General features: G+C 42.3%; 1 long non-coding RNA gene across 1 annotated transcript in view; it reads right to left on the bottom strand.

The window, feature by feature from the left end:
* The window catches only part of LOC124787784, an 847,274-nt gene extending 831,558 nt beyond the window's left edge, over positions 1 to 15,716 (bottom strand). The window contains exon 1 of the long non-coding RNA XR_007016011.1: positions 15,267 to 15,716. This is a non-coding gene — a long non-coding RNA (uncharacterized LOC124787784). The remainder of the gene's footprint in view (positions 1 to 15,266) is intronic.
* Between the last annotated feature and the right edge of the window lie 239 nt (positions 15,717 to 15,955).

Genomic DNA, 15,955 nt, shown 5'->3' with positions numbered 1-15,955 from the left:
AAGGCTAGGAATTTGGCGCGGACCAGCTACTTAGAAGATTTTTACCATCAATGTACTCTTTCGTTTGAAATTCTAGTCTCTGTCCTACTTTTTTCCAGTTGATCCAAAAAAACCTCGTAGATAATTAGTATTAAGAACCACAGAAAACACTGGCTAACAGACATGGCGGGTTTTGGAACAGGGCCATACCACCATTCACTGCTTCGATCGCAGTTTTGTTTGTAGCGTGAAATGGCGAACCGTATCTCATGAACAGTAAGAACATAATATTAGTTGGTTTGTTTTTACACCAGTTCAACACTGAATGTAAATTTGTTTCGACTTTTGCTGTGTGTCAGTATCAACTGCATATCCATCTGTAGATATGGTGGGCAGGTGCCATCGTTTTATCTTTCATTCACGATGAAACTTCCTGGCAGATTAAAACTGTGTGCCCGACCGAGACTCGAGCTCGGGACCTTTGCCTTTCGCGGGCAAGTGCTCTACCATCTGAGCTACCGAAGCACGACTCATGCCCGGTCCTCACAGCGTCACTTCTGCCAGTATCTCGTCTCCTACCTTCCAAACTTTACAGAAGCTCTCCTGCGAAACTTGCAGAACTAGCACTCCTGAAAGGAAGGATACTGTGGAGACATGGCTCAGCCACAGCCTGAAGCTGTGAGGACCGGGCGTGAGTCGTACTTCGGTAGCTCAGATAGTAGAGCACTTGCCCGCGAAAGGCAAAGGTCCCGAGTTCGAGTCTCTGTCGGGCACACAGTTTTAATCTGCCAGGAAGTTTCATATCAGCGCACACTCCGCTGCAGAGTGAAAATCTCATTCTGGTTTCATTCATGATGTTTTCTCTCGTGTTACCGCCCACTGTCGAAACTACTACAAATATGGGCGGATATGTGAAGTAATCGCATATAGCTACACGTTACCTGTGTGACAGCAAAATAACATTTGCTAATCTCATCGGAGACAAAACAATTGTCTGTACTACACATTTTTATTCACTTTCATGGTGCGTTTCGATGGCTTGCACCCCCATGTTAAGGTGCATCAGTGGATTACTTGTTAATTTCCTTTCCTTTATATACTCCGTTCTTGTCTTGCGCTCCAATTCGTAGATATTCCAGTAAAAAGCACATTCCACGTCGTTGTATGTGCACATTTGTATCATTTAATAGCACACAGATCGAAACCAGTTAAGTGGATAGAAAAATAAAATCTTATGCAATCCACCAAACCGCTTAACTGAGGGCGGAAGCACTCTAAACGCGTTGTGGAAAGAAATGGAAGTGACTGACACATAATTGTTTTAGTTTCCCTGCTATATCGCAAATAGTCGCAGTTACAAATCAGTCGCACGTGGACAACAAAGGTCAAATCTCATACTGACTATACTCTTCCAGTTAAACATATAGTAGGTTCTACCTACCTATTACAAACGGATTACATTAGTAGGTTTGATGATTTATAAACAGTTTTTAAATAATTATAAATTTTACTCTGCTAAAGATTGTGCTTCGTTTTATCGATCCCACCCCTTCTACAAAAATAATAAGAGTTGTCCCTCGTCAACTCTCGTCCTGCATGCGCTCTTCGACTATACAGTACATTTTCAATTGATATGCCTATATGGCCTCTGCTGTTTCATACGTGTTGAATCGTTTACCGTCCAATACAATATTTTTCCCTTTGTTTTGAAGTGTGCTTGCAGTTCTCGGATGTACTTCATGCAGATCACATTAAAGAGAATTGTTGCCTCGTTTGAAACAAGCCATCCTTTGCTTAACTCGTTAATATGAAGCAGCAGACCTCATTCACTTCTATACTGTGCAAAACGCTGAATGCATGGTAAACGGTACTTTCCATTGTACTGCGTACTGAAGCTTCTTGCCGTTCCCGAAGTAGGTGCTGGAAGAATTATTGCTTAAATTCCTCTTTGCCTGCGTATCGTGTCTTTGCATACCTAAGGGAGCCATGCATGGGGTTTTCCAGTATATTCCTAGCCTCCTCATGTAACACTTGTTGTTGAAACTTGGTACGTACACTTTCGCAGGAAAATTGATATAGGTCTTTAAGTGTCTGGCAGTTCAAGTTTTTCCATCATCTCCATGATGCTCTACTGTGATTTGAACAACCATGTGACCATTCGTGCCGTCGTCCTTTCTGTGTGTTCAGTATTCTCTTTTTAGTAGTGTTTGGTGTAGCTTCCACACATTTGGACAATATGCTAAGATGGGACACACACTGCTTTGTAAATAGTTTCCTTTGTAGACTCCCACTTTTTTTGTTTTTGTTTCCTGCCAATGAACCAATGTTGCCACTTGTCTAAAATAGGACCAAACCTGTGCTATCATTCCACTTTATATCAATACAAATATCTGACACACAGGTATTCGTATGAACTGAATAAATCTAGTCACAGGATGCGTTCTGCAAAGTGCAGAATTTTACACTGCTGAAAATTTGAAGTAAGTCGCCAATCTTTGTAGCATATTGAAATCTCTTACATCTTTTCGAATTTGGATGAGCATGGGAGTCATGTTTCCGCGAAGTCTTGTTTTCTGCAAGCCGTGACCGTATTTAGGATCTATAGACTCTAAGGTAATCTGTTCCACTATTTTGTAGCAGAAGACAAAAACAAAATACTATTTTAGTTCATGGTTCACAACAAAACACTAATCATGTCTTCGAAAAATCAGTGTTTCGACTTTAAAAATAACCAATTGTAAGTATTAACAAACATGTGTTATGCAAATGAAAACTAAAGAAATATATCGACCGGGACCAGGCAAATTTTACACGTACATTTAGTTCAAACAATTCCTTCGCCAACAATGAGGTTTAAAGTTAAGGCTTTAAATGATCTTATTGGCTAATTGTTTTGCGCCTATAGTTCATACTAATCAAGCCACTTATATTATCTCAATAATTCACTTGTCTTTACGTATGGAAGACGCCACTTTCCGCAACACGTAACTCGTTTCAAACTGTCCAAGTTACTTTTCTACTCTTTTAGAACTCTCGGCGGTAATGCCCCGAGGAACTACACTCCTGGAAATTGAAATAAGAACACCGTGAATTCATTGTCCCAGGAAGGGGAAACTTTATTGACACATTCCTGGGGTCAGATACATCACATGATCACACTGACAGAACCACAGGCATATAGACACAGGCAACAGAGCATGCACAATGTCGGCACTAGTACAGTGTATATCCACCTTTCGCAGCAATGCAGGCTGCTATTCTCCCATGGAGACGATCGTAGAGATGCTGGATGTAGTCCTGTGGAACGGCTTGCCATGCCATTTCCACCTGGCGCCCCAGTTGGACCAGCGTTCGTGCTGGACGTGCAGACCGCGTGAGACGACGCTTCATCCAGTCCCAAACATGCTCAATGGGGGACAGACCCGGAGATCTTGCTGGCCAGGGTAGTTGACTTACACCTTCTAGAGCACGTTGGGTGGCACGGGATACATGCGGACGTGCATTGTCCTGTTGGAACAGCAAGTTCCCTTGCCGGTCTAGGAATGATAGAACGATGGGTTCGATGACGGTTTGGATGTACCGTGCACTATTCAGTGTCCCCTCGACGATCACCAGTGGTGTACGGCCAGTGTAGGAGATCGCTCCCCACACCATGATGCCGGGTATTGGCCCTGTGTGCCTCGGTCGTATGCAGTCCTGATTGTGGCGCTCACCTGCACGGCGCCCAACACGCATACGACCATCATTGGCACCAAGGCAGAAGCGACTCTCATCGCTGAAGACGACACGTCTCCATTCGTCCCTCCATTCACGCCTGTCGCGACACCACTGGAGGCGGGCTGCACGATGTTGGGGCGTAAGCGGAAGACGGCCTAACGGTGTGCGGGACCGTAGCCCAGCTTCATGGAGACGGTTGCGAATGGTCCTCGCCGATACCCCAGGAGCAACAGTGTCCCTAATTTGCTGGGAAGTGGCGGTGCGGTCCCCTACGGCACTGCGTAGGATCCTACGGTCTTGGCGTGCATCCGTGCGTCGCTGCGGTCCGGTCCCAGGTCGACGGGCATGTGCACCTTCCGCCGACCACTGGCGACAACATCGATGTACTGTGGAGACCTCACGCCCCACGTGTTGAGCAATTCGGCGGTACGTCCACCCGGCCTCCCGCATGCCCACTATACGCCCTCGCTCAAACTCCGTCAACTGCACATACGGTTCACGTCCACGCTGTCGCGGCATGCTACCAGTGTTAAAGACTGCGATGGAGCTCCGTATGCCACGGCAAACTGGCTGACACTGACGGCGGCGGTGCACAAATGCTGCGCAGCTAGCGCCATTCGACGGCCAACACCGCGGTTTCTGGTGTGTCCGCTGTGCCGTGCGTGTGATCATTGCTTGTACAGCCCTCTCGCAGTGTCCGGAGCAAGTATGGTGGGTCTGACACATCGGTGTCAATGTGTTCTTTTTTCCATTTCCAGGAGTGTATATGCGAATGAGGTTGCCATTTGAGAGGTGACTGCTGGCTTAATTTTACTGAAAAACTCAGCCGATTATGGCCATACAAAATAATTACGTCTTTTTCTAGGATTATGAGCCGTCCGCATCTTAGTATTAAAACGAGGCTTTTTTTTAATTTTCAACTGATACGGTGCGGCTCTAGTTGCAGCCGGTATCTGGGCGTAGTCGGCGTGCAAATGAGTAAACGAGGCCCTGTTGAGCATTTGTCACCATTTGCTGTATGCACACGCCTTGTTCTTTAGCACTATTTACGGCAATAAATATGAGTATACTGAATTGGCTACTTGCATGACGCGAAGTTATTGATTGTCTGGTGGCGTGGCCAACGGGGAGGAATATGAACTTTCCCGACCTTGGAGCCAGTGCTTCTAATTCATGCAGCTCATCATCGCGAGGCCGAGTGCGCCCCGTTCCAGTCCTCTCGCCAAGTGACAGTCCCTGGCAGTACCGGGAAATGAGACTCAACTCTCCGCTTAAGAGTCTGAGGCGCTAATCGCACGGCTACGGAGGCGGACTATAGAAAATTTTGCCTATGACACAATCAAACTGTCGCATAATTGTTGAGACTTTCGTGGCCACTTGTTAAACGTCGCATCCTTCAAGTCAGACCATGCTGGCCTAACTCTCACTAGATTCTCTCCTGTCGTACTACTCCTCTCTACCTTCATCCCGTTCTCTGGCGCTTGCCTCGTAACTACCCGCACAGAAAGTGCTAATAGAAGATAAAACTCTGCCAGTAAATGTAACAGGTGCCGGATACCACTTACGTGTAAACATGTGAATAGTTGTTGAAACTGGTCAAGTCGAATTTCGGGGGAGGAGTACCAAATATACGGCAAAAGTTTGCATGATTTTCCCATGATTCCTTTGACAGGCACATAAGGGATGTCGAGCAGTCTTACAAGGAGAGGTCCCCCGGGGATGGGATCGACTTTTTGAAACCACATATGCGGTGATGTAGGAGCAAATCCCAGGTATTACATGCTGCAGCCATTCACAATCGTGAGCCCTCGTTTGCGAAAAAATTGAAAAAAAAACATAATTTTGGGTCACGCTGACTACAGTTAAATAGCGATGCGTTAGACAGACTGGTTGTTTGGTGTAATGGATAGGATAATTGCTCCACATGCGGCAGGTTGTTGGTTCGAATCTTGTCAGGTGCAGCAAGTTTCATTTTTTAAAATTTTTATCGAAATAATTTTGATCATTTTTTATTCAGGTAATTGGTTTAAATGAATTTTTTTAGTTCTAGTATTCCTTTGGCACATTATTTTCAGCACCGTATGGACTTTTCCTTTTTCTTTAAATCATTCTTTTTTCACTGTAAAATTTTTGTAAATGTGAATTTAATTATATTGATGCATTACAATATTCAATAATTTGAAAATTTTGAGCTATCAATTAAAAAACAAAAGACGAAATAATCTACTTATATTGACTGTACAGTATCTGATAATTGTTTTGTAATCAGAGGTTTGCATGGTAACCGTCATGCAAACATTGAAAACATAAACTAAATTCCTCTTGCGCTATAGACAAAATAACGCAGATGAAGACGTAAATGAAAGAAGGGTTTATAAGCAAAACGAAATTCTAGCAAAATGGGAAATAGATATAATGATCGTAATAACTTTGATGACTAACAGGATGATAAAAACATGGCAAATTAACACACACAATTAATTAAAAACTCATGAACAAATATTTCATGATAAAAAAAAGAATGATAGGAAAAAAATGAGAGAAAATGAAGTTGATGTTAAGATTAAAATGTGACAAAAGAATGGAAATAAAAATGTACTGCGCCTGACGAGATTCGAACCCGTAACTTCCTGCATGTGAAGCTATCATCTTACTCGTCATCCCACGCAATCAGACGACGTAATACGGATTTTTCATGCTATGGTGAAGGGCTACAGAGTGTGATACCTAGAATCGTAACCTACATCACTGTACATTTGGTTTCAAAACGTCTATCCGGCCGCTGCGGACCTCTCTTTGTTAGTAGATACAGTTTTAATAAGGAACCCGTGTCAGGAAACGCAACATTTGAACATAAAGTTCGTCTGCAGAACGGATTACTTTCAAAATAATGAGGGCGCCGTCATCAATCACTGTTCTAATTATGACATCATACACACCAGTTTGGTGCGTCTACAATAACTGCTGCGTGAAACTGGTGCGTTTACAACTAGAAGGTTTAAATGTGGTTCACCACGTAGAGATGGCAGTTGTCGGTTATATCGGTTTCTTTCAACGCGTCTAACCTGACAAAGCCGCTCAAAACACCGGTTCCTGAAACAGACAATTTTCTGTTTGTTATTCCTATTATTTCTTGTAGTAAACTTAGAAATCGAACAAAGACTGAAAAACTTTGATTCAGTTCCAAGATGCATGGAATCAAAGTATTAAAGTAAACAAGCACATGGAACAAAACTTACTCCGCCCACCGTTAGTTGCGTTTCTCGAAAAGTGGTAAGTGGTTGAATACTAAAAATGAGAAAAAAAAAACAGTATACCTCCACTGATTCAAATTTTGTAGTGTGTTCGAAATTCACGCTGTAATTGGGATCATGTCACTGTTTGGGCATTGCGAATAGTCAGTCCTAAAGAGTGAAAACTGATATTCAAAAACTGTTTCTTGGTGCCAATTTGTACGTTTTCAAGAGCTACAAGCAGCCAGAGGCATCTTATATCAGATAAAAGTAAGTCAGATACTTTATTTTTATTGTGTGCTATGAATGAAACAATGTTAAGTCTTTAATTAGTGTTAGCATACTGTCCTTCCTCTTTTATATTTCATAGAACGGCAGACAAATCCTCAGTCTTTTAAAGAAAATGCATTGCAGTTCACTTTGTAAAAATAGTTCCAGATTAGGGATGGTGCTATTCTGCAAGACAACGGACGTCCGGCGACGCTAACGAGAAACTACCGTATAGACCAGGTAGCGGCAAATGTTGCATACTATACGTACCTTAAGCCACGACACACGGCAACAGGGACATTATGGTCTGAACAATACTGTACTAATTTTCGTCACGTGTTTCTTGCTAGTTTTCGTCGGCACTGATATGACAATAGCACTAACAGCTTTTTCCATTCTCTGTAATACCGCAATATTTTACAAAAACCACATTTTACAAACGAAAATTATTCAATTTTTCAAAAAGGTTTATTTAAAAGCAAATAATTGTAGCACTACCACTATGGCTAATTGATTTTTTTTTTACTCGGTTCTTACAAGGGAACCTCCCCATCGCACCCCCCCCCCCCCCCCCCCCCCCCCCGCAGATTTGGTTATAAGTTGGCACAGTGGATAGGCCTTGAAAAACTGAACACAGATCAATCACGAAAACAGGAAGAAGTTGTGTGGAACTATGAAAAAAATAAGCACAATATACAAACTTAATAGTCCATGTGCAAGATAGGCAACATCAAGGATAATGTGAGCTCACGAGCGCCGTGGTCCCGTGGTTAGCATGAGCAGCTGTGGAACGAGAGGTCCTTGGTTCAAGTCCTCCCTTGAGTGAAATGTTTCATTTTTTATTTTCAAACAATTATAAAAGTTCAGGCACTCACACACAATCAACTTCGCTCTCCAAAATTCCAGGACATGTTCATATTTGCTTGGACATATGCAAGATTTGACCGTCGACACACGGAATAATTTGAAAACGTTAAAAACATATGTTTTGACAGAGCACAGGGAAAACTGTGGAACTGTGAAACTGTTGCATTCATTTGTTGCAGTTTATGTGACAAACTCATATATTTTCATCACTTTTTTTGGGAGTGATTATCACATCCACAAGAAAACCTAAATTGGGCAAGGTAGAAGAATATTTTTACCCATTCGCCAAGTGTACAAGTTAGGTGGGTCGACAACATATTCCTGTCATGTGACGCACATGCCGCTACCAGTGTCGTATAGAATATATCAGACGTGTTTTCCTGTGGAGAAATCGGTTGACCTATAACCTTGCGATCAAATGTTTTCGGTTCCCATTGGAGAGGCACGTCCTTTCGTCTACTAATCGCACGGTTTTGCGGTGCGGTCGCAAAACACAGAGACTAAACTTATTATAGTGAACAGAGACGTCAATGAACGAACGGACAGTGCATAAGTTTGCGAAAATAAAGAAAACTTTTCGCTTAAGGGAAGACTTGAACCAAGGGCCTCTCTTTCCGCAGCTGCTCACGCTAACCACGGCGCTCGTGAGCTCACACTATCCTTGATGTTGCCTATCTTGCGCATGGACTACTAAGTTTGTATATTGTGCTTATTTTTTTCGTAGTTCCACACAACTTCTTCCTGTTTTCTCGATTGATCTGTGTTCAGTTTTTCAAGGACTATCCACTGTGCCAACTTATAACTAACTCTGAGGGGGGTGCGATGGGGAGGTTCCCTTGTTAGTAAGAAATAAAAACACCTCTTGTAATCGAGAGCAAACAAATTTCGAAAAACATCGGTTCCTCAGAACTAAAATACAAGTATATTTTAACCGGTCAATTTTCCCCATCCGTATCTCCACTTACGAGCCGTACTCTCAACTATAAACGTTAAGTCCTTAGTCATGCTGAACAAAACCCTACGACGAGTACGCCAGACATTACCCTTAATCATGGGCACCTGAAAAGCACACAAGGCAGAGCTGATTGATCGTCTACGCTCTATACTTCGTGCATACCGCGAAGCGGGATCTTTGAAAATGACCTTCAAACGTCTTTTTGTACGCAAACGGTGCATTTCCGGACAAACGTTCCTTATCAAAACTTCATCTACTAAGTTCGCTCTACAGCCCCGGAGTACAGTAACAGGAATTTTAAATCTAACCCCCCCCCCCCCCAACTCCATAATGCGTGCGGCAGATTCGACATGCACTGGCTAACAACCAGTGGTTTCGCTGAAAGATGTAGGTCTAATTCACATCAGACGTAATCAGTGAATTAACTAAGAAAATAGGTGGTAAGCAACTGGGCGTGGCAAAATTAAATTGAATTAGTCGGCGCCGATGAAGTGGCGTGTCTGGTAGCGGCGCCGACCCCAGTAGTGAGGGGGCAGAGCACAGTGCGCACACACACAGGCGGCTCGCTGCTCGAAGGCCGCCGGGTCGCCGAACAAAGGACGAACCGAGGGCCGGGCCGCAGCGCGAGGACAAGCCGTGCGTGTCTGGGCCGCACCCGCACTTCTCTTTGCATTAGCAATGCACTCGCATGCAAATCTGGCTAATTCCAAAGCTACTGAACACAGTGCGCGAAATGCTCTGTACGCGTACGTGTGAAGGGTCAGTGACCACTGGAACGTGGACACTTAAGTGACGGCTGAAGCGACTGATGACTCAGCTGCGTGTGGTCATGTTCTGCTTTAAATGGGCCCTCACAAGTTCAATAATATTGTCAAACTGTCAATATATTGACCGTCCGAGAGAGTATATTGATGTATTATCAATACTAGAAATATTGATGAGCGGTATTGATGGACCTCCAATATTCTCAGTATTGACGACATACAGGGTGTTACAGAAAGGTACGGCCAAACTTTCAGGAAACATTCCTCACACACAAAGAAAGAAAAGATGTTATGTGGACATGTGTCTGGAAACGCTTAATTTCCATGTTAGAGCTCATTTTAGTTTCGTCACTATGTACTATACTTCCTCGATTCACCGCCATGATTTCATACGGGATACTCTACCTGTGCTGCTAGAACATGTGCCTTTACAAGTACGACACAACATGTGGTTCATGCACGATGGAGCTCCTGCACATTTCAGTCAAAGTGTTCGTACGCTTCTCAACAACAGATTCGGTGACCGATGGATTGGTAGAGGCGGACCAATTTCATGGCCTCCACGCTCTCCTGACCTCAACCCTCTTGATTTTCATTTATGGGGGCATCTGAAAGCTCTTGTCTACGCAACCCCGGTACCAAATGTAGAGACTTCGTGCTCGTATTGTGGACGGCTGTGATACAATACGCCATTCTCCAGGGCTGCATCAGCGCATCAGGGATTCCATGCGACGGAGGATGGATGCATGTATCCTTGCTAACGGAGGACATTTCGAACATTTCCTGTAGCAAAGTGTTTGAAGTCACGCTGGTACGTTCTGTTGCTGTGTGTTTCCGTTCCATGATCAATGTGACTTGAAGAGAAGTAATAAAATGAGCTCTAACATGGAAAGTAAGCGTTTCCGGACACATGTCCACATAACATATTTTCTTTCTTTGTGTGTGAGGAATGTTTCCTGAAAGTTTGGCCGTACCTTTTTGTAACACCCTGTATACTTAACGTGTGATGTCAAATATTGGCGGTCTGACAATTTGCTCCATTCAGATGTTAACACAAATTCAGGAACCAGCCATGCGACGTTAGTGTGCTCTGCTTATTTATTTCCATTCACCGTTTGTACATAATACTTGTATTTTAAGGATTCTTAACACAAAAGCATTTTAACAGGCGTGCGCAAGGGTAATCATTGTATATGCCACTTTAGGGTGGTTAACGATGGATTCTCTATGACACCGCTTACTTCATTAATCTGAAAATACAGTACAGACTGCTGTGTTTGCCGCGCGGGATTAGCCGAGCGGTCTCAGGCGCTGCAGTCATGGACTGTCGGGCTGGTCCCGGCGGAGGTTCGAATCCTCCCTCGGGCGTGTGTGTGTGCGCGCGCGCGCGCGCGCGTTTGTCCATAGGATAATTCAGGTTAAGTAGTGTGTAAGCTTACGGACTGATGACCTTAGCAGTTAAGTCGCATAAGATTTCATACACTGCTGTGTTTCACAGCGGTTTTGAAAAAAGCTCCATTTAAAAAAATACATCATTATCTGCAACAACAACTAATAGGTCTGCGAAATGCATGGCAGTTTCGGCAAATTATCAAAAAGCATAAAAAGTTAATTTCTTGAACAGGTCCTTGTCAGGCAGATTTAAGTACTTCGTATGCTTCCTTTCCATGGACTTTTACTATCTGCGCTTGCTGGTATTGCAGAACAAAACTTACGAGCATTAGAATGAATGTGTGTCGCCAGGCATCTACAAGTTACTCCTAATCTCTTGTCGGATGCGATAGCCTCTCTCATTGACGTATTCTGCTTCTTCATTCTGTCTCGTATCAACAATAATAACTTGCAGAACGATCCAAAACTCATCGGAAAATAGTTTATGAAATCTTTCCGGTGCGTGATTCTTATTTCAGTCAGTAAATTAACCAATCTCTTCTGTTTTCAACCAATCTCGGACCCGTTTCCTCTTTTTCGTAGTTTTCTACTACTTGCAGACTAGAGCTAATGTGCTTCAGCACATGCTTTCTTTTGGGTGTTAGACGTTTTACTCTCGCAAAATCGTGTTGTCAAACGTCAGTTTTTGTCATGTTATAGATTGTGTGAAGTCGCTTCAACATATTGAAGGTCTGACGAACTTGTCAATAAATACTGAACATGTGCAGGACCTTAATGAATTGTGATTAGCATTTAATTCCGATGACTGTAGCTTACCAACTGCAATCAATTTGCACAACGTCTAAACTTATTCGCCAACGCTGCTGCTGACGTCTATTCTTTCCCGGAAATAGGGCAGAAGCATTACATCAGAAAAATAAATATTTTGACATCATATAAACTGGAGTGTTTTCGGAGGTATTCGTCTTGGTTGTATCCTTGTACGGAAGTGAAACGGGGACCATAAACAGTTCAGTAGAGAAGAAACTAAATGCTGTTGAAAAATGATGCTGTAGAAGAAAGAGCGTCTTGCTTTCGTGCCTGAGGTATAACTGGTTCGAATATAAGATGAGATGTTAGGAAGTTTAATTAGTATTATTCTGCATTGTGGCTTTGAACGAAGTGAAATGTCATGCTACAGGACAGATCCGGTAACTAATGTAGAGTCATTAAACCTAATTGCGAAAAAAAGTGTGGCGTAACTTGAGTAAAAGAATGGTTTTTTTGACAGGGTACACACTGAGGCACAATGGGATCATCAGTTTAATGTTGTAGGGAAACGCGTGTGCGTGTGAATAGTCTGTCAAGGGATCATGGACATTGCCTGAAGAGAGGCATGCCCTTCTCACATCCAACAGCTCTATCGCTACAATCAAGTACGCCGCCGTGGAACTTCCAAAATTTTCCATAATATACCATAAGCGGCAGTAATAGGACTTAGAGTGGAGTCAAGGGCAGTGTTCCAAAAGTGCACTCGTTTCGATTTTAATAGCACTTGTATTACTGTTTTCCATTTGCGGCATCCTTTCAATGGTACATGCTAAACAGCATAACACTTCAACAAAGGTAACACGTTGGATGGTTATCGTCTGCTGCTCTACCACAGCATTTTTCCGACGGTAACTGGAAATTATTGTTTAATGGAAAAAATTAATTCTAGTTCTCAAATCGACGGTGAGTGACGATATTCGTAGATTCTTACAATAACAGATAAGCGCCGAACCTGTCATGGTAAGACATCTCTGAGATTTTGTAAAGGCTTAAGGCGGAAATACGGGATTCGTGTTTTCTCCTCCGATAGTTTACCGTGTGTACTGGAGTATTTTTCCATCTTTTATAGAAGTTAGAGCAGGGTCTTTTTCTTTTATAAAACATGTTTGACAAAATTCTTTTACAGTGTAATACGGGCCTAAGAAATTAATTTCCTATCGTAACTCTCAGGTGGTCTTTTCCTTCATTAAATATTTTATCGTGTCAACACACAAGCAGTCCGAATGACTTGACCAGTATATAGTTTTCCCTATCAACAAATCTCCATTCCCTTACTGTGTTACACATCTGTTTTCTCTTCTTTAGTATGCGTATTTTTTGGTGTCCGTCTACTTAAAAAATAACTTTCCATTAGTCTTCCGCAACTCCATCTGCATTGTATTGGCGTTTTCTTGTGGGAATTTGACTTGCTTTCCAGTCTCCTCTTGCTCCTTTCATCCAGTTACTTGGGGACGAATATATTGCATCCAATATCTCATTGGAAACATGTTACACTCCGTCCTCATTAGAACAAAGATTCCATAACATTCTCCATCGTTACCATCTAAGGAGGCCGGGTTCCAGACTACCTTACGCCATGGAAAATAGTCGCTTTAACACTCCACCACAAAGATCATAACATATATTAGAATATGGCCCCGTCAACAACACGAGCCAACTGTCCTGTTACAATGACACGATTTCTGTCAATGTAATAGTTTCTTCGTCGATGCATTACTCTGTTTTCCTGCAGTATTTGCATATAACCTCTCCAAAGAAATATAAAGTTGAGTGTTATATAAAAAGTGATGGTGCATGTTTCAGTAAGGATCAAATGCTCATATTTTCTGCTGTGTTATGTCGTATTTGTAGCTACCCCTAAGAACGTCAGGTTATAAGTAGCTGTGGCTTTTCAGACAGTATCTGCTTCAAAAAGAAGAATGGATCAGCGCGACGTAAACGTTACTTACAAGCGATACATGAAGGAAGATGATAACGTTTAGTACCCGTTGAATCCTGAAATACTGACAGGCGCAAAATGTTACATCGATACGGTTTTGGTTTGAAATGGTGTAGTACAGCTTCAGCACAATTACGATTAAATGAGAGACTAGCGACGTGATGCACGTATGCCCCAGACTACAGTGGCAGACGTCACCCGCAGTGCGAAAACAATATAGGTCTTTCTAATAATTGGTTGCTAATTTTATGCATTAAAATAATAGCCGCCACTATTCCATGGAACATTCAAGAGAAGATAAAGAATGTGCATTGAGGCACAGAACCAATAAATAATTTGCCATTGCAGGTTCAATGTACGGCGAGCACGTTCAGGAGACGGCGAGCAGTAACTCGGACTAACAAGGCAGAGGTGACAATGGCCATGCGGAAATTTTCGACCAGGCACTGTAATTAGGTGAAGCACGAAAAGCACAGCAAGCTCTGACTAGCAAACGACATTCGGACACTCATCGGCTGTAGGAAACAATTTGTTGACCTTGTTAGAAGCAGTGTAAAAACTGTCTTAAGACAAGCAACAAAAGATGCTAATAGTGCAAGCAGTACTTACTCGCAAAGGAAAATGATTTTTTAAATGTATTTGCTTTAAGTCCCTTTTCTTTCACTCTTTATCACAGAAATCAGACTCTTAACAACCCATAAAATTCTGTAAGCCTAACCACGTAACTGACCGTGATATCAATTTTGTGTTGTCTAGAAATCTTGGGTGGTTCTAGTAGCATTATGTACAAACTTGTGTCTGCGAAAATTTAACAATCAGTTCAACGTCAATAAATGGGCTGCTAAAAGAACAAAGCTCTCGCAGGCAAAAACGTCCACAAAATGACTTACATCTCCCTTCAAGTTTTTACTGCGAAAAATGAGGTGATACACACACACACACTGTTTACAACTTAAATACTGACAATGTAATGAAATAACTACTGGTACCTCATTCAACTAACATTTTTCTCCCCATATGCCTTAGATTCTATTAAAATATACAGTACATTCGTTGATAAAGAAAATATCTACCGGATATTTTCATTTTGAAGCGACAGAGCGCCGCACGCAAATAATCTTTGCGCAAATGAAGAATCAACACTCTTTGACCGCACAAGCTGTAGATTAACTGGTATGTTTCCGATTAGTTGAATGTATTTTCAGTTATGATCAAAATAAGATACATAAGATGATACATAAACCGATGGATGTAGGCGCCACCACGCCGACCCAATAGTCCAACGACAAACACTATTAAGAAATTTAGCAGTTTAGTAGGAGAGACTATTAGGTACTCACCCGGTCTACTGACGTGAAAATAATGCTGCGACTCTTGCTAAAATTTCTTCTTAAACGTACCCAATTTCGTTTTCTTGACAATCATTCGGTCGGATTTCGATGAGCGCGTAACGGCATTTAAGTTCCTTTCGAAAGTCTTACACAAAAAATGTTTCACTCGTAAACAACTGCGATATATTTGTTTCACTTTTCTGCAACGATTTAATTACCACTCTGTTTCCACTAACAATGACATGAAATCCGCATTACAACTTTTATTTTTTTTTACCCAAACTCCTTTCACTTAGCACAGTTTTATCCGATAAAAGTTTCTGTACTTTCTAAACAGATGAGCACAAGTGATTTATTTATCTTTGTGAGCCGAACAAAAAAAAAAAAAATGCACTCACAAGTCAGTACATGCACGAACTTTTCACAGTGATTCACCCACAACACATTCCTCCCGTCCACACGGCCGACTGCTGAACTAATGCTTTGCCTTACAACAAACCTGCGACGACGCTAGCGCTCAGTGGCGGTTTGTAGAACAACACAATCAATGTCAAACTGCGAGCTAGCCAACGTAAGCTAACAAAATTACTTCTGCGGTTAGCGTATCAAATACATTAGCATTAACTCTGTAGAACACTCGATTATTTTTTCGATCGATAACGCTAAGTTTGTTGATAGGGTATGTGAGAGGGTTGAGC

The sequence above is a fragment of the Schistocerca piceifrons genome, chromosome 3, assembly GCF_021461385.2.
Source record: "Schistocerca piceifrons isolate TAMUIC-IGC-003096 chromosome 3, iqSchPice1.1, whole genome shotgun sequence".
Classification (NCBI taxonomy): domain Eukaryota; kingdom Metazoa; phylum Arthropoda; class Insecta; order Orthoptera; family Acrididae; genus Schistocerca; species Schistocerca piceifrons.
This window is presented reverse-complemented; position numbering and strand designations above follow the sequence as displayed.